This window comes from Pinus tabuliformis, chromosome X (assembly GCF_031772625.1).
Source record: "Pinus tabuliformis cultivar Carrire ecotype Pingquan chromosome X, CPIR1, whole genome shotgun sequence".
NCBI lineage: Eukaryota > Viridiplantae > Streptophyta > Pinopsida > Pinales > Pinaceae > Pinus > Pinus tabuliformis.
The window spans coordinates 965,197,013-965,221,515 of NC_142308.1; the positions used below are offsets into that span (position 1 = coordinate 965,197,013).

The following is a 24,503-nucleotide window of genomic DNA, read 5'->3' on the forward strand; positions in this document are numbered from 1 at the left end:
TTCGAGTCTCAGGATGTGTTTTCAGTCTCAGTGCTGCCCACAGTTGCAATGCAGCACTAGTGCGAGCCCAAGGGTGAGGAATATTGAAAATGATCCCTTGACTGAAGGTTTGGTTTTGTTGCCTCCCTGCTCTAGATAAGCATGTTGAGGACTGGTATTAGGATTTCCATAAGTACATGTGCAATGTGTTTGCAGATGATGCATCGTCTTGTTCATGGCTGCAATTGTGCTCTTGCCCACGAGTGGTGTAGGAGCAACTTGTTCCAGTGGGAGTTGTCAGGTTGTGGGATCAAATCACATAACCCACATCTGCTATTTTGGCTGTAATAATCTTAGAATCAATCAAGGAAATAAGAGGGTATTCTCATTCGTTTCTCCCTTTTTTTCCCAACAGGTCCATGATATTTGTACAAAGGATAGTGACTGTGTCATGGGTCTTCAATGCATATTGTGTAGTTTAGTGGGCGACTCGAGTTACAGATGCACCAGGACTAATACTACAAATCCAACTTTAAAGGCATCATTCTCAACTTTGAAATATTCTGATTGATTTTCATTTAATTTCTCTGCAAATCATTGACATTTTCTTTTATTTTTGTTTAGGTGGGTGACCTACCTTTCAATAAATACTCATGGTTGATGACCCACAATTCTTATGCAATCGTCAAAGAAGAATCATAGACGGGTGTCCAAAGATTCACTTACAATAACCAAGAAGTTAGCGTTACAGATCAGTTAAATGTATGTATGGCCTGTAAAATATTTCAAGGCAATTAGGGTATTTGAATCGTTGGGAATTTAGCCGAGACTTCAAGCAATTAGGGTATTTAATTTGGGGAATTTTTTGTAGAATGGTGCTAGAGGGCTAATGTTGGACATGTATGATTATGAGAATGATGTTTGGGTCTATTAATACTTTGGAGGAAATTGCTACAATTTCACAACTTTTGTAGGTTAAAATCCCAAGTCCCTTAATTAACTACTGCAAATTTTTTTATTGTTTAAATTAAATATGTTTGAGCATAATTTTCCACATTCGAAGTGTTATTCAGGTTGTTAGGGTGTTATTTTTCACTGTAAATCAATGCACCATACCTCCAGGTCCACATTATTCAGGAGATTTGAATTTACCCAAATGCTCAATAATATTGATGGTAACCAGTGAAACTAAAGCCTTGGATGTAAAGTTAAACCAGTCTTACTCATATTGAGGTCTATTTCATTTAAGATATTTGAACCTAGCCATGTCAAGCATTAAATACATTGATAGATTACAATTGATTATAGATTTTGTCAACCCTGTTTAAATTTAACTAAACCAATATTTAAATATTTTGTTTATTTGGAATATGGTTCTGTTACAGATGCCAGTTGTGAATACATTGAAGGAGATTCAAGCATTTCTGGCAGCCAATCCCTTTGAAATCATCACCATATTCATCAAGGACTATGTCAAAGCTACCAAAGGTTTGACCAAAGTCTTCACCGAAGCTGATTTGATGAAGTATTGGTACCCAGTGTCTGCCATGCCCAAATATGGCAGTGATTGGCTCACTGTGAGTGACATGGTCGTGAAAAAATATCGCCTTATAGTATTCACCTCAATAGCTTCCAAAGAGGCTTCAGAGGGAATTTCTTATCAATGGAACTATGTGGTGGAAAATCAATGTAAGTTTTACAAAACCTATCCCATGCCTTTAATGATGTATAGGGAGGGATTGATGAGAAGTTATTTTGGTAGATGGGGATGTTGGTTTGGTAGCAGGATCCAACACTAATCACGTTGAATCGAAGAATCTAAGCTCAAAATCCTAGTCGTTGGTTCTCGAGAATTTCTTCCCAGATCAACCTAGTGTATCCAAATCCTACGTAGAAAATTTTGATGCACTCTTAAACATTTTGAGCATGTGTCACCAGGTTACAGGAAACCGATGGGCTAATTTCTTAGCAATGGATTTCTTTCAAGTGCAATTTATCACTTCATTTTTTTCAATTTACACAGACCAATCTTTAACCTTGGTGGGTTTTATGACATACACATAGAGGTTAAATTTTATTGATCCATGTTAAACTAGGATTGTTACATTCACATCTATTTTTGATCATTGTTTTATTTTTCTTTTCACAACAATGGTCCTAAAGTGAAAGTGGGTTTGGTTTTTTGAATTTACACAAACCCCAATCTTCAACCTTAGTGGGTTTTATGACATTCACAGAGAGGTTAAATTTTATTGATCCATGTTAAACTTAGATTGTTGCATTCACATTAGTTTCTGATCATTGTTCTATTTTTATTTTCACACCATGCAATATTCACCGCAGAATGTTCTCACACATTCCATTTTCTGTGTATTGCTTCAAATGTAAAGCACGACAACCTGATTTGTCCCATTTGCAGAGAAAAATGGAAGGAAGTATTCCTCTTTCATTTACTACAGAGCTCTAGACAGGGTATTCCTCTGGCATTTACTACAAAGCTTTAGACAAGGTATTCCTCTTGCATTTACTACAGATCTCCAGCTTTGGGACAAATCCATTTTAATTGATAAGTTGAGTCGGGAAAACCTAAGACGGTGGGAAGTTGTTATATGAAAAAAGAGTTATTCGTTAGTATTGGAGATGTCATTTTGGAGAAATAAAGGATTGATTCATGCATATATATTAAAAGTTATTTCTTATATTGGAATTTATTTTATGAATATTGTATGGAATGATTATTGTCTAGATTTTCTATGTGCTAATGATTATTGGAGATATTTTGATGGAATCTTAGCAATGGTATTGTATGCATTACACATCTTAGAATTTGTATGAAAATTGCATGAGTGAATATTTAGACTAGCTCTCCTCATTGACTTTACTCCCCGACAATGAGGGGATGCAAGTCAAGTCACAGGTCATAAGAAAAGGTGTGACTTGCACATCGCAAGTCAAGTCTCATGCCCAAAGGTGTGACTTGTGACTTGTCACCTGGAATAAGAAAAATGTGCAATCACTTGGTCGCTTGTGATAGGTTTAGATGGGTCGCAGGTCATAGGTCACAAAATAAGATCATATTTGACAAATGACTATGCTTCCAAATTGTGACCAACGACTTGGAAAAGTGTATAGACTAAGGGAAGGTCACATTTCAGTTTTGAGTGGTTAATTGCGATTTTGGGCCTAGTGAGAAAAACCAAGTTTTGGCCCCTTAGAGTCAAGCTTGCTAGGTCTTTTGGAAACCATAGATAGGTTAGAGAAGGGACAAAACCCTAGGAAACCAAAGGCAAAGGGAGATAAGAAATCAAGTATGGGGTGTCTCCAAAATTTTGAAAGAGTCGAAATTTTTTGGGGTTGTTGTAGCAGCTACAATAGAAACCCAAGAGAAAACAAGACCCTTGATATTAAGGACATAAAAAAAATGTAGAAATTGTAAGAAAATTGATCACACAGAATCTAAATTCCAATAACCAAAGTGTGATAACTTGAATAAAAATATCTTAAGAAAACATTTTAGAAGACAATCTACAAAGAAATGAAGTTTCTTACTAGATTAGTGTCCTCACTCCAACCAAAAGAGTGTGCATCCAATGCAAATTTCATTATCCCACCATTGTAATAACAAACCTCAACATAATGTTCAAAGGACATTCAAAAGTTAAAAGTGAGCATGCAAATAATTGATACACAAGTCATATCGTATCTCGCCAATTAAATGTCCTTACCCAAACTTAAGTAGGTAAGAGGGTATGACTAATAAACAAAAAGTTGGGTCACATAAAAGTATATAAAACAAGGAAATATGAGATATAACAAGTTTCCTTTAGATTGATGGTTATCCATGATGAGGGTTTTTACCAACTGTATAAGGTTAAACTATTTTAATTGAATTCATAAAGGGTCTTTTGGAATTTTACTGTGGTGGTTGTCGGTATAGTTATAATGCCAAAAATGAGATCAATGAGCAAGGGCATGGGACATTGCTTGTCTTCTCTCCAATCTGTGTGTCGATTCACTATGGTGAGCAAATATTTACATATAACATCTAACACCCACACATAAACACTATATTGGTTGTAGAGCACCTCAATTAATATTAATTTAATTATATTAATAATATTATTATTATGAAAAATATAATATTATTAATAACACAATTATTAATAATATTAATAAATTAATTATATATAAGAGTGTTTGAATTATTTTTTTGATAGTGGAAATGGATTCAACACCACTAAGAACCCCTGGGGCACCCAAAATCCTGAAGCATAATAGCTATAACCAAGATTTCCAAAAAAAATCTACTAAACGTTTTTCAAACTCTTGCCAGAATTTTTATTGTTTTCTAAGCGAAATTGTGGCCTCATTAGACTACGAATTATAATAATATTTATATTAATAACATTAATAACATTAATTTATGATTAATATTACTATTATTAATAAAATTTACTCAATGATATTAACGTCAATATTATATCAAGAATATTGATGATGATGATGATGATGATGATGATAGTAGCATCATTTCCCCGATAAGGGTGCAAGCCAAGAAGGAATTCATTGTGGGCCTAACACCGCCATGGTTAGAAGACCAAGAGTAATAAATTTTGAGGGGTGGCATGGCCACCCCCTCACATGCACTTGTATGTGTAATGGTATGGTGAAGTACACGGGTGTAATTGAGGATGCATGTTCCATGAGGTGAAATCTTGAAGGGTGGAGTAAGTTGGTGGGCATGTATCATTTTTGGTGTTTTCTAGAGATGCTTCTTAATCTTGTTGAGAGGTGGGATGCAAGGAGAAAGGCAGGACCAGAGGAGGATGGGAAACCCTCTAGTTTTAGGATAGATTAGGTGTGGCAGTAGGGTATGGATGCATGTGGGTATTTTATGCTTGCATTTTCCCTCCCTTTGATTCTTATGTGTTACTTGGATGTCGGTGATTTATTTGAATGGCTAATTTCCTGGCGTGAGAATCGACAACTAGTCTCATGTTATGCCTGGAATTAGGTTTCTATGTCTGGTTATCTTTGTTCTGGGACCTTTTACCATCCTTAGTGTGTGTTTATCCAAGTAGCCTCGAGAAAGGCTTGAACTTGAATTTTTGGTCCTACTCCTCGCCCATCGGAATGAATTTGTGATTCCTACATTAGGGAGGATGGGTTTTTTATGATTTTGTTATATGGTCCAAGAACTTATTTGGTTATGGTTATCTCCCAGGCTGGAGGTTTAGTTTGTAGATCCTAGATGAGGTACAGGAATTGCCCAAACTGATATCCTCTCCTCTTTCACTAGGTTGGGGTCATAGATGATATATTGGGAAGCCCTCTTTCAAATGAAGTTTTAATTCTCCAATTTATAGTATGTTTGTATGGTTATTCAATGTACATGAACCTGCTCCACGATATTGTTTGTTTATCAGGATTCCCTCTCTTAGAAGGTTCAATGCTATCTCAGTTTGAATTTTTCCTACAGATAACATAATTTTTACATGGCATATCCAATCCTTGGCAATTCAGTTAGCACTTGTAGAAGATTCCAACCAGAATCTGGATTGGGGCACAAGATCTCGATCAACCTCTAGCGACTAGACATTAAGGTATAGCTTTGAGAACACAAATAATTATTTTACATGGATGGACATGGCTCGTCTGGGTCTAAGGCACTGTAATAATACCAATCCTAGCCGAGGTCGAGGCCGAGGGTGGAAGTTCACCAACACAAGTTGAGGTGACGGTAAACACCAAGCTAGTAGAGGGAGGGGTCATGGAGGGAGGTTCCACTCACAGGTGGAGGTTGTCACCTTATATAGGGATTCCTCCTCGAACCCAGTAGGCTCCAAGTTGGAAGAGTGGGAGGAAATGTTGAATTATGAACCTGAGTCAATCATGGCTGCGTTAGTGCGATACTGGGGTAATATTTTGGCAAACTCGAGACACACTAGAGGGAGAAGGAATCTATACACTCATAAATTGCTTCTATATTAGAGAATGAATGCCTTGATGGCCAAAGTTATGGCAGTGATAGCAGGAGACCCCTTGTAGACACAGGAAGAGTTGGCCTTGCTCCAACAAGATATATAATAGGTGAAGTTTAATATGAATCAAGTGCATGGGTGACTTGCAAGAATTGAAACTCACATTCCATGCATTCCTCCTAGCCCAGTAAGGATCCACTACAAAGGATCCAACTCTTATTGAGTCGTCTGATGATTAGTGTTTTTTACTTACAGTTAGAAGCCCTTGGGCATTGTCAATATAGTGATAGAGGTCAACATGATATCTCATTATTTTTAGCTTTTCAAGACTTCGTTGAGACATTTAAATTTTTGTTAGGATATGACTCCACTAGATGGTCAACAGACTTGGTTTCCCTTTGGGAAGGTTGAGACCATCTGGTTCTTTTTTGAACTTGCATGTACAATCTTTCTTTTTAAAGAAATAGAAGGACCCAAAGCCAACTTACAAAAAATAATAGTAGCATCATTAATAACATTAATGTAATAACATTAACATTAATATTAACAACAATAATACATAATAATTTGATATTTCAATGTGATGAACAAATATAATGTTTCAAAGTGAAAAAAATCACCCACGTGACATTGTGATGAAGATATCCCTATATCCCATTAAGCATAACCCTTCACCCTTCATCGAGTCCACATTGTGGTGCAATCTAAGAAAACCTGACATCACATGACAAGCATATCACAACATTACAGCACAATGGACATTACCTAATGTCACATGGTGACATACAAAACTCTTTATTGTGACATATGTATAAAACCCCAACATCGCAATGGGATGAACATAGCCCAATGCTACAATGTGACTAACCTAATCCGACATTGCAATATTGCAAACATATTCCAATGTCACAAAGTGACACACATAATCCACAATTAGAATGTTCTCAATAAAACAATATATCACAACATGGTCAACCACATAAAACATGCTCAAACATAGTCAACTATGTCCCATCATTGTCATCATGGTCAACCATGTTCAACAATGGAAAAAACATAGCCAACCATGGTCAAACATGGTTATGTATGGACAACCATTGTCAAGCATAATTAACTTTAGACAACATGGTCAACCATGGGCAAAGCATCAACTACGGTCAATCATTGTCAAAAGTTGACATACCTAATTTGGATGGTCAACGTGTTCTAACACCAACCATAGTCAACATTGGTGCCATGGTGAACCATAGTCACTATGGGCATCATGGTCAACCACAATCATCTATAGGTAAACAATGATAAATAATACTCAACCATTGTTAACCTAGGCATCATTTTCAGCCATATTCAACCATAAGCATCATATTTAACATGCTCAATGTCAACAAGGGTATAAACATAATATATTCATTAAAGTTTATAATAAATTTATATAATAAATTTAATACCTAATATTTAATTTTATATTCATTAATATCCAAGTGTTGCAATATTTAATTTTTAATTTAACTTTTATAATTGTATTATAATATAGCTTTAATATTACTTTAACTTTATATTGTTCACAATATAAATTTAATTATTTTAATATTATTTATACTATGAAAAACAACAAATGATGTTGCACTATGATAACAAACACCATTATAATGTGATGAATAATATCCATAATCATAATATGACAAACAATAACTACCATGACAATGTGACAAACAACAACCAATGTCATAGTGTGATGAGCAATGTCACAATGTTAGGAATAATCAACATTGTCATATTGTGTAGAGTAAGAAATGACGTCACAATATTATGAAAAATGAACATCATCACAATGTGGCCTATAATATAAATTTAATAACTTTAAAGTTGTTTTCATTTTGATGAACAAAATGATGTTGCAATGTGACAAATAATATCTACATCATAATGTGACACAATAAATGTCATTGCAATGTGATGAACAACAAACAATGTCACAATGTGACGGACAATGTCACAATGTTACGAATAATCAACATGTCACAATGTGATTAACATTAAACATCATTGCACCAACAATACATATCATCGCATTGTGCTAAAAAACATATGGCATATGCATTTTACTATGGGTTGACCATGGTTGATATACTTTAACATAGTCCTCATCATTAAAGATAGTTAACTATAGTCAACATGGTCAATCATGGTCACAATGGTCAACCATTGTGACATTATTGACCATAGTCAACATCATCAACATAGTTAGTTATAGTCATCACATTCTACAAATCAACCATAATTGACATATCCAATATATAAAACATGATTAACCATAATCAACCATAGTCAACCTACTCAATCTTATTCAACCATGTTTAACCATGCTTGAAACAATTCAATAATGTCAACCATGGTTGACCCTCTTCAACCATTATCAAGAATGGCCATCTATAGTCAATAACGTTCAACCTTAATTAACCTTACTCAAAGATGTGTTGACTATAGTCAACCATAGTTAACCATATTCAACCTTAGTAAACCATTATCAACCTTAGTTAGCAATAGTCAACCATCGTACACCATAGACAACTTGGGAAACAGTGTTCAACTAAAGTCAAATATGATCAAACTATTTTCAATAATGGTCTCCCTAGTCATCATGGTTAATATTGGCCACCCATGGGCAACATGGTTGAAAATGGTTAACCATAGTCAACATGGGTATCATGGTAAACAATGGTTTACCAAAATAATCTATAGTAAACACTAACAATCCTTAATTACGATGTACGCCCATAATAAACCATATGTTGACCATATTAAACCATGATTGACAATCTCAACTATGGTCAACCATAGTTAGATAAAGTCAACCATGGTCAAACATTGTCACTCATTGTCATCCATGTTCTACCATACACAACCTTAGTTAGCTATAGTCAACCTTGGTCAACCATGATCAACCATGGTCATCTTGGGTTACCATAGTTGACCTAGAATAACCCATGCTCTACCCACTCATGATGGCTAACCACATTTAAACATGGTTAGAATGGTTAAACATGGTCAACCATTGTCAACAAGGGAAACCATAATCTATTATAGGAAAGTATGGCCAACCATCGTAAAATCATATAAAAGTATGGTCAACCATCGTAAAATCGTATAAAAGTATGGTCAACCATAGTCACCATAATAAACTATGGCCACCATGATCATCCATGGTCAACCATGTTCACCCATAGTCAACCATCGTCCACCATGCTCTTGTAAGCTTAGAACTTGCCCATGGTAAAAAATGGACAAGAAGTTCAACCATAGTCACCCAACTCAATAATGGTCAACCGTTAGCTAATATGATCATTAGTGGTCAACCACAGTTAACCATAATTGGTCATTGTCAATCCGTGTCACCAATGGCCATTCATAGTCACCTATGGTCAATCCTCATCAACCCTTGGTCAACCGTGGTCCATACTCATCAACCTAGTCAACCATGGCCGACCTTCTTCAATTATTGTCAAACATGGTCATCCATGGTTAACGAGGGTCAACCTTAAACAACCTTACTCAACCATATTTAATCATAATCAACCAAAGCTAACCGCAATAAACTTTAGTTATCTATAGTCAACCATTTTAGACCGTAGACAATTTGGGAAGCCATGGTCAACTAAGGTCAAATATGGTCAAACCATTTTTGTAAATGTGGTCAACCAATTTTGTAACATTCATGTATTTAAACAATAACAATGCCTTAGGGTTTACCATGGTTGACGATGTATTTTTTATCATTAATGTAATATTAGCATTAATATTAATGTAAAATCAAACATTATCAACCATGGCCAACAATAATGTAACAATGTGACAACTAACAATATTAATGTTACATTGTTAGATTAATGTAACATAGATACATTTTTATATTTATGGTTGACCTTGGTCAAACTTAGTCAACAATATTAATCCATAGTCAACACATTTCATCCTCGGTCAACCTCGTCACCCATGGTAAACCAAGGTCAACCATAATCTTCCCCTTATCCCCTGATTAACCATGGTAATCATTGTCAATTATGGTCAACTAAGGTCAACCATATTAATAATTTTCAATCATGGTCAATTTAGTTCAACCATGGTAATCATTGTAAATCATGTTCAACTTGTCAAACAATGGTCAATCCTCTTCAACCATGGTGAACCCCATCAACCCACTGTAACCACTTTTATTACACTAATGTAGCATTGGCATTAATATTAATGGAACATCAACTATGGTCAACATTAATGTAACATTATTAAAACCATGTAACAATGGTCAATTATGGTAAACCAAGGTTAAACATAATCTTTTCTCTTAATCCCTGGTCAGCCATGGTAATCATTATCAGCTAAGGTCAACTGACTTCAATAGTGGGCTACCTTGACCAACAATAGTTGACAATTTTCAACCATGTTCAACCTCGTCAACTTACTTCAACCATTAGTGCAACCATCTTTGTAACATTAATGTAACATGAACCATTCTCAACCATGGTCGATATTGATCAATAGTGGTCAATATTAATGTAACAATATAACAATGGCCAACAATAATGTTACATTGTTAAATTGATGTAACATTAATACATTGCTATATTAATGGTTAACCATGGTCATACTCAACCAATCTACATTGTTACATTAATGGTTAACCATGGTCATACTCGATGAATCTACATTGTTGCATTAATGGTTAACTATGGTCATACTCGATCAATCTTGGTCAATCCTCTTCAAGCTTGGTTAACGTCTTCAACCATGATCAAAGACATCAACCATGGTCAACAAATCCATCCCGTACATATCTGCCATCAACTAGCACAATCACATTACTAAATGCGGTTGATATACACTAAGGCACAAGACCAACCTCAATGTAGTAAGATTTTTCTACCTTATATCCATGGTGTTACAGACAAAATCGCTAAAATCCTAAGAAAGAAAAACATTATCACTCATTTCTCAGCTTCTGGTACTATCAGACAAGGTTTGAAGTCTGTTAAAGATGATATTGACAATCTTCAGCTTAAAGGAGTCTATAAAATAGACTGTTCTTGTGGAAAAAGCTACATAGGTGAAACAGGTCGCTCCCTCCAGACAAGGCTCAAAGAACATGGCGCTGATATTAGGAATGGAAGATCTCGTACCTCAGCATTGGCAGAACACTCCTTGAAGACTAAGCACCATATCTGCCTGGAAAACGCATCAATTATCGCAAGAGAAGAGCAGCATCAAAGACGAAAGATCAGAGAAGCACTTGAAATTATTAAGCATCCTCAGAATCTGAACAGAGACAATGGTATGGAAATTAGTGGAAGCTGGCTTCCCTTGATCAAGAAAATTAAAAGTCGCCATCCCATCCCCAGGTAACCCCTCAGGTAAGTTATCTCCCCTCTCCTTTTCCATTTTTTGGTCCAGTTTTATATCATTAAAATACTATAATATATTGATTTCTATATATAGCTATTATTTAATATATTAATTATTATATTAATTACTTTAAATATTAATTATTTATGATTATTAATATTAACATGAGTTATATATATTAATTTAACTTATATAATAATTATTATATTAATTATTATATAAATTCTATAAACATTAATTATTTATTATTATTATTATTAATATGATTTATATATATTAATTTAATTTATATAATAATCATTATATTAATTATTATATTAATTAATTATTATTATAATAATAGTTAATGAATTATTTTATAATAAATAATTAATTTTATTATATTAATTAATATATGAATTATTATATTAATTAATTACAAATATTAATCATTTATAATTATTAATATGATTTAAATATATTAAATTCGTTTAATATATTAATTTATTTCTTATTGTCCCTAGTTTTATAATTAGGTTATGAACTATGTTTCTTTCTCTTAAAAAAAAAAAAAAATTAAAAGATTTTAGCCGACAGTGTGTTCTTCCTTGAAAAATTCTTCCTCATTAGTATTTATTCCCTTATTTGCTCTTCTTTTATCATCATTCTTCAATCCTGATGATGGATCCCACTTGGGATTTGAAACGTTGGTATAAAAATGTTCATATTGTGGATTCTCCGGTCTCTGATTTAAAAGATACAAACCACAGATCTCTTAAATCCAAAATTTTCCACTTTTTATACGTCAATTGACATTAAAATATGATATTGATCTATATATATCAACCACATTTATTAATATGATTGTGCTAATAAACAAATAAATACATACTTAAAAAATATCCTAAAAACAATAAATTATTTTGAAAAAAATAATTTATAAACTAATATAATGATATTGACACACTAATATAATAATATTGATGTGAGGTAAATTTGATTGGATAGCCATGCACAAGCTATAGTCCCTAGGCGTGAGACAAGGGCTAATAATTAAAAAATAATTGTAAAGTTTGATAGGAAAGAAAACGTTGAGGTAGGATTAAAAAAAGGTGGTGGAAGGTAACCATTAACCATGGCTGCATAATAATAATAAAAATAAATTAAATTGGCAAATGAAGTTAGGGAACGATCATTATGAAAGTTGTCATCGCTGGAAGAAGTAACATTGAGAATTTTTCTTCGGACTAGGTTTTTACACGAAGGAGTTGATCATTGGTCAAATCCAAGTTCGAGTTGCATGAAGAAATGGTTTGGGAAAAGATATGTGTGGAGTTGTTTTTAGTGTGATTTTTTGGAAGTTTTTTTTGGTGGATTTTTCTAGTTTAATTTTTCTAAAATCTGACAAGAATTTATTGAAATCACAAATTTGATAGGTAAACTTTGCACAATAGAAGTGTTCTAGGGATTTTTCATGATGCTGAATCTATATATAATCAAAAAATTAATTTAAATAACACAAATCAAAATTTCACCTCAATTTTTTCCACAAGATTTCGGCACCAGAACTCTAAAAAATCACACCATAAACCACTCAGATACAGGAGGGTCTCACAATTTAATGAGAACGACACGTATTTATGTTGACTCGCTCGACTTCGATTAAAAAAATAAAAATACAATTTTGAAAGTTTCAATAGCGTGTGCAGGAAAAATTCAACAAATTACAAATGGACCCCAAAGAGAGTAGCGTATTGACGTGAAGTTTCCATTTTATTTCATTGATATTTTTGGAAACCTGGTTAAGCTTTCCACTGAAATAAATTTGATTGATATTTTTGGAAGCTTTCCACTTTCAAAATTATGAAATAAATTTGATTGATATTTTTGGAAACCTGGCTAAGCTTTCGACGTTCAAAATTTTGATTGGCCACGACAGTTTTTGATAATGATGATATTAATTACTTCTATAGTCAAATTTCTTAGAAAAACATGGCCAAATTCCCCAAATTCTGACGAGAATCCACTTTATATATTTTACCGATGAATTCTGGAAAGTCCACTTTATCATTCATTAATGAATGCATCTAATTATTTCAGCGGATCATTGAAATTTTCCCTCTGGCCGCCTCGCGTGCGATTTAACTGACTTTAATGTTTGACTCTATTCAAATCTGCAAGTGTCAGCCCTATATATATACATGATACATGCATTATCTTAATACTAAAGTTGCAAGCCAGCTCCAAAGATGCATTATCTACGAGCAAAGCCAATCAATCAAAAAATTGTTTGCCATTACCATCTTGCATTTATTTAACTAGTATAGGCCATTTCGAAGAATTTCAAATGGCTAGCATTACTTTTGAATCGGGAGCAACTTCGAATGGGAATCAGAGGATTCAAATGCAAAAATTATAACATTTTTTACAAGTTTTTGTTGTAGTTATGTAATCTATTACAACAATTTTGTTGTAAAGAGGGTTACTATTTTTGTAGCTTTGACACTTAAGGTATTGGTGCATCTATAAATGTATACAAATAATTTGTTGTGGGTTTTCAAGTGTCTATATCTCTAGCCATATCTGTATCTGTAAATTCTTGAAACATAGTATTATTATGACCAAAACATAAACATAAATGACTAGTACCCTTGAGATACCTCAAAATCCATTTTACTGCTTGTCAATGTTGTTTGTCTGGATTGGCAAGGAACCTACTCACTACTCCAACTGAATATGCAATGTCTACTTGTGTACATACCATGGCATACATCAAGCTGCCAACTGTTGAAGCATAAGAAATCTTGTTCATTTCTTCCTTCTCCTTGTCATCACTAGAACATAACTCACTCAGCTTGAAGTGGGTTACAAGGGGTGTACCAACTGGATTGGAATCCTTCATATTAAACATGTCAAGCACCTTCATGATATATTTTTCTTGTGACAACCATGCATTCTTTTATTTTTCTTGTCATGCATGATCCTCATGCCCAAGATTGGTTGCAATCTTTTGTTTTCTTGTCACGCACGATCCTCATGCCCAAGATTTGTTATGATGAACCCAAATCTGTCATTGCAAATTTTCTGCCCAAATCTTTCTTCAACCTATTGATCATATTCTTATCATGCCCAACAATCAACATGTCATCCACATATAATAGTAATATGATATACTTTCCTTGATCATACCTCCTGATATACACACAATAATCATCTTCCAACATGTGAAAACCATGTTCCAACATGAATGAATCAAATTTCATATAACATTGGCAAGGTGCTTGTTTCAACCCATATAGGCTCTTTTTCAACTTGCAAACTAGATCTTCTTTGCCTTTTTCTATGAAGCCTTATGGCTACTCCATATAAATTTATTCCTCTAATGCACCATGAAGGAAAGCGGTTTTTACATCTAATTGTTCACATACTAAGTCTAAAGCAGCAACAAGACCAAGAATGACCCTAATGGATGACATTTTGACAACGGGTGAGAAAAGCTCAGTGAAGTCAATACTTCTTTTTAGACAAATCCCTTCACAACCAAACTTTCTTTATACCTCTCTTTTTTTCATCACATTCATGCTTAATCTTCTATACCCATTTGTTTTGTAGGACCTTTCTACCTTTAGGGAGCTTCACCAATTCTCCAGTTTTATTTTTAAGCAAAGAGTTCATTTCTTCCTCCATTGCTTTCTTTCATTCTTTATTGTGCTGAACTTTACAAGCCTCTTGAAAACAATTAGGCCCACCTTCACGAGTTAATAAGATATAGTTTGAAGGAGGATATCTTTGTGGAGGCTTATGAAGCCTAGAAAATCTGAGAACCAACTATGATGGTGCATTATCGGGTTAAATCTCTTCAAAAATTTCATCTAACAAAAGATGAACGTTTTCTTTTTTTTAATAATAATAATTAAAAAATGTGCCAAATTCATTGACCATAATTATAAAAATATATAATTATATATGTTTCGAATTAATTATAAAACATATACCACTTTCCACTTCCTTAATAAAAAGTTAAAAGGGACCTTATGACAACCTAAAGCGAATCCAAATGCCTCTCCTAGTGCCGATCATTTGTGCTCGAGATCTGGAATTTAAAACTTCTGAAAATGGAAGGGCCGACAACCTTACAACAGTACGTGGCAGGTGTTTTATTAGATTATTAGCCTTGATGCTCGACAAAATTCAGGTAAACTCCACGCAAAGGTTGCTTCAAATCTCTTTAGCTCAATCAACAATGGAGGAACCCATCCATATTTCAACTGGTAGCCCACTTGGCTCACACAATTGACACTTTGAATCTGTGCTTCATTGTCCCTCAGTTGGGCTCTACACAACGTCAGACTCACTCGATTCACACTGTGAACCTGCCCTTCATTGTCCCTCAGTTGGGCTCCACACAATGTTAGACACACACATAACAATTCATGAGTGTCCTCAACGTTCACACCAGCAGTGTTTGACTTCGGGAAAGCAACAATATCACTCGCAGCTCAGGTCACTGTCTCTGCTGACCAGGATCTCTTTTCATTCATGCAGCTCCACGTTCACCACAAGCATAAAAAATCGACGACAATCTCCACACTCACAACCCTCAGCTCTAATACCAGTTGATGGGAATTAAATGATTTAAATGAAAAAATAAATTACAGACAATAGAGACAGAAGCAAAACAAACAATGGAGAAGAAGTCACATTTAATATTACATGGCAATTCTTGTGTTTCTTGCATGTCTAAAGGCAAATTAGAAATTTATAGAAGGTGGAAAAAGTTCTATAATTCTCTACATGTGTTTTTCATGATTTCTAAAGTCAAGTGCGTTGAAGTTGGTTGGCATCGGCATGGGTTGCATTGTCAGCGTCTTTGTTTGGTTTCAAATTTAAAATCTAATGTTTTATAGACTTATGGGTTGGCCAGTAACAATTTGATGCAAAGGAGTGCCAATCCTCATCCTAATATCTGGGTTTATAATTTTGTACATTATCTTAAATTGCCTTAAAATGTCAGTGAATTCTTCTTTCCATTTCAATTGGGTATCTTTATCTTAATTGTTGATTTCGGCAATCAGACGAACATGGATGCGGTCAATTATTTGACAGCACCGATGTCTGTCTAGATGTCGAATATTCAGGGATGTAAAATGGGGTTTGAGTCATGATTACAAATACATACATATCAGACTCATACAATTTGGGATTAATCCTCTTGTACAACCAAGGTTAGATAACTCATGCCTAACTTGTGTTCTTGATACCAGACATAATAAGTTTGAAGACACATTGATAGGAGGATTCCAAAGTCCCTTAAATAATGGTCCTGTTTGGTCTTCAGTCATCCCAAGATACCAAGTGTCGCTTACAGATCCATACATTAATGAATTTATCCAAGCTTACATACAGTTCCATGGATATGATACTGCCCCTCATACACAAATAGACCAACTCCAAATCTAATGTCTATATTCGATTTGTCTCCTCTACTAAGCCTCCACTACATCCCAATCTATCACAGCGAGCATTAAAAGAAGGTGGCATTGCTGGTCCTCGTAATACTACTCCGTTGCAAGTAGGATTTTGTGAACTAAGTCTACCATTTGAATGGAATAGTGAGTATACTTCAATGTCTCAGAAGTATCCACAGCTAGCAAGCTCTTCATCTCCAAACCAATTAAAGTTAATTCCAAACCCTAATCGTAGTACCAGTTTACGGTTCCAACCGACTACTTCGCACAAAAAAATTACCAAGAAGTCAGTCAGTCAGAGTCCCTCGTTCTGTACAAATACCACCCAGACTGTCAGTATCTTCAACTAGCCATAATCATTGTCAGTTACCAAATTGTGTATATTTTCATGAAAAAGAAAAATAAAATTCAAAAAAGAAATACGAAACCATCACTTCTACATCACATCAAGGACAACATTCAGATTGTCCTGAATGCATTATGTTCCCTATTCGAGACCAAAAAATGTTCAGTCTACCTAGAGAAAAGACAGATGCATAAGCAGAATTTTCGGAAAGGAGACTAGAACTCGGTAATAGTGCTCCTAAATTCAGAGATGGTGTTATACAGAGCGATATGCAATTTCGGCATTATCGATTAGCCACCGAGTCTGAACTAGTAGAATACTTAAAAATGCAGAGTTATACTAACTACATGTTTGTATGTGTGACCCAAAACATAGATGATATGGCAAGAGACATTGTAGAATTAAAAGAGAATGTCAGAAATATCCACCAGAGCATAGATACAATGTATGCTCACAAGAATACTCATGAAAATTAGTTAAGAGCAATGAATGATCAATTACGGGTAATAAGTAGAGCAATCACAAGTTTTGAAACTGCTATGAGTAGACCAAGATCTCCCCCTAGATATTCTGAGATAGAAGAAGAAGGACCTAAATTCACCTTGATAAAAGCTTCCCAGTCCTCATCCTGTCTCTCTCTCAAAGTTTATGAAAAAGATGAAATCTAGTTTGCAGCCTTTGCAAAGGGTACCGAGTTAGCACGAGAAAAATTAAACCTTTTGAAAAAGAATATTTTAGAATTTTACACGAGAGAAATAAAGATGGAAAGCCAGTCAGGGGATGAAGGTGGATCCTCTACAACGAAGCAGAAAAGAACAAGTTCTTTCAGATTTTCTAACAAAACTGCAAAGACATCAGAATGTGGTGTTAGCCTGCATCATAAAAAGAGTCCATTCCATTCTTGGACTCAACATCTTGCCTCTGCAGAAGTTAGAGATGACATGAATGTCCAAACAAAATTTGGAAATCAAAACAATACTTTCTTTATCAATTTTGATTGTCTAGACAAGGATAAGACATTAATTCTCCTACAACAGATTAATGCATGGGCTTCTTAGAATAAAGTAGACACTAAAGCTTCATGGAAAGAGGTAGTCATATTAATCACATGGAACCTAATAGGGAATGCCAGACTATGGTGGGAAATGCTTAAGAAAGAAGAGCAAACAAGAATTCTTGATAATGATGATCCTTTGGAAGATATCTTGATGGCTCTCTCCCATGAATTTCTGGGATTTATTTCCTCTGATAGTGAACATTATGCCCAAATATTTATGAGTCAAAGATTGTGCAATTTAGATTTATTATTAGAATATTATTGCACAATGCAAAATATTTATTATAAAATCCTTGATCACCATAATGTGGCTTATCTTCAACACTATGTAGCCTCCATGCCAGGAAAAATACCTAAATTAGTTCAACAGTCATTGTCTACACAACACATTGCCATAGATACATTGTCTTTAGCTTCACTTCACCAACATATTCTCACCATTCTCAAGAATGAATGTGTGCCAACAAAACTCGTAAGAATTTTGAAAAGCAGTTGCATTTTAGCCCCACCATCTATGAATCCTTTACTTAAACATATCATTTTGGCTGTTATAAGAACCATTCTAGAAAGGGTTCTCAAAAAGACCAAAGTGGTAAGTGTTCTTGCAGGTCTCGACCTCCTACTACTATGAAAAAGCAATATAGTTCAAGATCTCCTATAGCCAGAAGATCACGATTTGTTTTCAAGAAAAGGTCTAAACCATCTAAGTAGTCCAAATGTTTTATTTGTGGTCAAACTGGTCATTGGGCTAACAGATGTCCCAACAAAGGAAAGAAAGGGATCCAAAAAAATATTGCCGAATTTTTTAAATCCTCTTATGACCCAGCTGATTGGGACCTAGTTTCTCATAATGATTATGATTTGAATGATTTTCTATACATAGTACTGATTGAGATAATAGCTATGACATTGATGAAAAATTCCAAAAAGTTTCTCTTTCATATAATAATAGTGACAACTACGAATGTACATATCTGTCCAATTGTTTTATGTTTTGATTTTATGATCTCCAACATCAAATTGAAGAAATCTAGAGACAAAAGGCCTCTCTTCATCCTAACTTGATTATTCCTTGGAGACGTCTCTAAGAAAAGATTGACCAGTTGCAGGCTTCTATTCCTCACAAAATAATTGATGAAGAAGAATTTGAGATTTCAGATTGGCATATAACACTAGAAGCATCACAAGAATCCACTGATAATACTATAGAAAAATTATTGGACTAAATTAAAAGGGTAGAAGAAGATCTCCAAAGAGACAGAAACCAGATGAAGCAGATTGCACAATGGATTCAAGCCAACATGCAAGGACTTGATAGTCTGAATTGATAGTTTGTTTCTTCTACTTTCCTTTCCTCTCAAACTCCATTATTGTCATTGTGAAGTAGGAAAGTGTTGCCTCTACGGACAGAGGCAACCCCTCTAGCCCTAGAGTGGGTCTAGTCACAGCAAAGACAAAACAACAATTGATTCCCTTAAATAGTCATCGTTAGAGGCCTACCTCAAACCAGTGGTTAATGAAGTTCCGTTGCAATGCTCCAGCTTTCGTTTCCTTCTCCTTAATGAGCAGTCAACCTAAAACACCACAAGGAAACAATAGAGCACGTAACCGAGAACAACAATGATCTATTTACTCATAAAGTCAATAAATCATGAGCTATCAAGTAACTTACATACAAGACATAGGAAAACATCATTGATTGTATTAATAATGAATCAAGAGCAAAGCTTACAACCAAGTCTTGACGTCGCAAGCCTTCTTGGAGGGTCCAGCCAGTATGTTTCTTCAAGCATTCACTCTCAAGGATGGGTCTCCCAAATGAATAATATCTCTCTCTCACTCACAAGCTTTAATACAAGGTTAAGGGCACTCCACAACCTCTTGCAAACTATTCAGCAAGCCCACACTTGTCACACTCACACCAAAGCTATCTACCAAACTCAAAAGCACTAGCAGCATTGCCCCAACTAAAAGAACTAGCAGATCATAGCAATGGAGAGTGATTTTATAGGAGAAGGAGCCTCCATGAAATGAGGGATAGGCAACTTATCCTCAAAGAAGGTAGCACAAAAGATGGAACTACCATCCTAGAGGGGGAAAAGCGACCCAAACTGACCCAACAACTAGGTCTAGAGACATCTAGAAGGCTGACTGTTGGAACAAATTCACCCAATCTGGATCGTTGTTGGTCATGAACTAAGTCTCAGTGACGGCATCGCTAGGAGGCAATGCATGCAGACCGATCATCACGATACATAGTTAATAGCCTCGCACCGGGACTTGAAAATCGACCGTCACAGGAAACAGGTGTACACCTGCGATGGGGTCGCGATGAGACCATTTATGACAGAGGACCATCGTGGATATTAAGGTTTTACTCGCGACGAGGCAAAAACTTAGGGAATGAGGGTCAATTTGCAGCATTAGAGAGCATTTGCTTAATCTTCTTGCATTGGTGGGAAGATATGAACATGTTTATTTGACACATGACATAGTAGAGGGACTGAGATGAGGACAGTGACAAATTATTGTGTAACAGATGCCCCCTAAAGCATGAAGCCCGAGAGAGTGGGAGGGGTGAAATGCTTTACGAAACTGTCTGAACTGGAATACCACCTGGAAGAACCTGTAGGCGCAAGTACAACTGATATCTCTGATAGTGAAATACATGTAGTCTAGGCATGGGCGCAACCATCCAAAAGACATATGAAACTTGGTCTATGGTATGGACGCAGCCACCCAGTTGACAAGACCATGATAATGACAAAGGTATGGTCGCAGCCATCCATCAAAGAGTCATGTATGTAATCACGAACCAATCCACGCAACTCGAACATATGTAATCTTAGTCCGGGGTCTTGAAACCCAACCGATCATAGTACAAATTCTAGCATGCGAACAAATGTGCTGAGGTCGAGCATGATAGAAAGTCGCTTGAGTACCGGTCAATGATGAAAACCGTTAACAAGTGCGAGAGAAACCACCAATAATGCCAATGGCTCTCAAGGTACTATCCAGTACAATCCACTAAGTGTGAAAAATGAGCTGAAGTCGAACACTCGTGGAATCACCCAATCGAAGACCAATGGTGAGAGCCTATTATTAGGCGCGCAGAACTTGCCATTGAGGCATGCAAGCTCCAAGGTACCGAAAGGGATCTCTAGACCAATCTCCTGGATAATGAGCTGATGTTGACAGGAGATGATCCATCGTAGGAGGGCCATAATGTTTCCCCCATCAATGACATAAGATAAGGAACAAGTGGTAGATGGTGAAATGGAGTATCAAAGGAGGAGGTAAGGGTGTGAACTGTAGAAGGATTATACTCTTGAACATATCGGCGACACGTCTCCAGAATGTGGCAGCATTTAGGTACCAAGGGATCGGAGGCTCGATGGAGGCAACATGGATTAGAATGGAATGAGGAAAAATGGCAACCCAAAACCCTGGAAGGCCAAATGACGATGTATGGATAACCCAACCCGAGTGACTAGCTGCCACAGGTAACCAATGATGACTTCCAAATTTTCCCCCACCATTGCTAGTGAGTACCCCAATTATTGTTGGAAACAAGCTTGAAGGGGATAGCATATGCTTGTAATACAAGTTTGACCTTCAGACGAATCCAACCTAGTGATAGTTTAATGAGCCCTAGGGAGGAGAAGCTAGAGTCTTTTCATGGCGATGAGTCCAATGTCATCAGGGTTTAACGAGTCTGACATAGGGAAAACTTGAAGTCTTTTTCATGTTTAGAGGGTTTGAAAAAGACATGGAAAAGAAAACTACAGGGGGTCCTTTTTCGTAAATTTGTGTGCCTCGAGCCTGAAAAGGTATAAAATAATACTCGAGAGAACCGCTTGACCAGTACGATCAAGGAGTACTTTTAATAATTAGTAGTCTCGATCCGAAAAAGTAAAAAAGTGATCGAAGACACATTGTTTCGTAACTAATATCAAACCTGAAACGACAAAATTCCGGTGATCTTTTCATGTTTATATGGTCAGAAAAGAGCTCAAACTGGACCACCTTTTATTCTGTTCAATGAGTCAAAAGGGAAAACTTGGCAATATTTTCATCTTTTAAGTCGGAAAAGAGCTTAAAGAGGACTTTTGAAAAACATGGACCAAGTGTATACGAATCAGGACATGTACTCACCATATGTGTTTCTGCACAAAAACACCACATCATAAGATCCATTCGACATAAATACAATATATGTGTGGATATTAGGTTAAAAAACTCAAAACCCTAATCAAAACTCCAAAATAAATGGGAAAAACCCAAACCATATAGTGTAAAATTTTAATTTTTTGAAAAAACACTATAAAAAGGGGGGTATGGTAAGTTTATTTTTACATTTACCTTGTGAGTTTTTACCTTTGGTGTGCAAAACTGAGCGAGGTCCCGAGCTTGATTCCGGCATCGATGGTCAACGATCTTGCCCGAGGCTTTACCAAGTAAGTAATCTTCCCTTTGCGCTGCATTTCAAATCTTTTTTCATTCAATTTGATGTTAGATAAGTGGTTTTTGGGTGGATTTTAAAATCCAAATCCGCCTCTCGGTCATCGCAGAAGATCCGCACGGGTTAGTGACGACCGAGCGTGTTAACACATACCACCATTGGGATCGTCACGGGAGATAGATGTACTCCCATGACGGTCGTGGAAAAAATGAACGATTGACCTCAAGCCGTCGCCGTTGTTTGAAAAACAACTATGACAGCACTGTAAAGTTTAAATTTTTTTATAATTTATGCATTTAAGCTTATGAAAAGGGCTCTAATCATTTTTTCCTTTGACACAGGGAAAAATGGCTTTCATGTGGTAGGAAAGAACTCATGATATTAATGACGAACAAGCATTTAATGATCCCAGGTGCAGGAGAGCCCTACTTGAGTGTGGATTGCTGAAATTCTTCCTCACTCCACATCTTCGAGCATAACCTGACCTGCTAGAGTTGTTAATCCGCTCATGGAACCCGACGGACGGGAAATTCGTCATCTGGGGCAAGGATATTGAATTTGATGCTACGGACATATATTTTTTGACTGGGTTGTCTCGTCGCGGTGAGAGGCCGATCTTAGAGGGTCAATGGGTTGCCGGCGAGACCCTAGATATGCTGATAGCACGGGTGTGCCCAGGGGCACGCAAATCAGCCACTAGCGGGAAATTGCAAATCCCGACAGTGGAAGACTTGACTCTTTGCTCGGTATTGTTCATGGTGACAAGAACGGTGGGCTCTCAAGCCCAACATGAGGCAACAAAGACTCACCTTCAGCTAGCTCTTGATTGCCTTAACTCGACCATGTATAACTGGGCCGAAGCAGTGGCCGTTAACATGAAGAGGCAGCTGACAAAGTGCCAACGAGGGGAGATGAAATAGTTCGAATATGGATCTATCCTGATCCTGCTCATGCTGGAGCGAGTACCAGTTCTTTAGCTACAGGACATGGACCTATACATGCTTGGGCCACGGGAGACCCGCATCACCCGCTGGGCACATGTTATGCCGCGAGGGGGTGGCGGTCGACTGGTATCATGGGGGATGTTGTTCTGAGAGTGGCTAGACCGTCAGAAGGTCATAGTCGAGGATTGGCCGTACGCAGGCACGGATTTCTGCGGAGACCCCGACATGCTACTCCCTATTGGCATGTAGTGGGATGAAGGAGGTAAAACACTTGATCGAAACACCACACTATTTATGTGCTTTGTTTTTATGATGTTTTTTGGATTTTATTATGCATATGTCTTAATAATGTCTCTTATGTAACTTGCAGATGTGGGACCGAAGAGACTGGTAGGACTAGCTTCTGAGGCATGGAGGGACCTGCAGGGCAACATGGAACTGGCCCTGGTTTGTCCTGGTGGCAATGCAGTAGAGCAGATAGCCCGTAACCTTGAGGGCTTGACTGATGGGATCTCGGACTACAGGGCGATCGAGGAGGTCCCAATAGAGTACCAGAGACATACGGTCGGAGTGCCACCTAGGGTGCCTAGCCTCTTGAGATGAGTTGCATGGGCAGTGGTCTATTATAGAAAGCAGAACCCATTGTAGTAGACCTAGGTTTTACTTTCTGTTGATTTTTGAGAGACATGTGTCTTGGATGTATTGGACACAGACTCTATTTTTGACATACACACTTATTTTTTGAGCGCCTCGGTGCGCCACACGATATATATATATATATATATATATATATATATATATATATATATATATATATATATATATATCTATATATATATAGATATATATATACATATACATACATGCTATCTATGGTTCATTATTGTGTT

The 24,503-nt window shown here is 36.2% G+C and overlaps 1 pseudogene; it reads left to right on the forward strand.

Moving 5' to 3' along the window:
- Positions 1-214: 214 nt before the first annotated feature.
- On the forward strand, positions 215-24,216 carry LOC149142934 (PI-PLC X domain-containing protein At5g67130-like; annotated as a pseudogene).
- Positions 24,217-24,503: the final 287 nt, after the last annotated feature.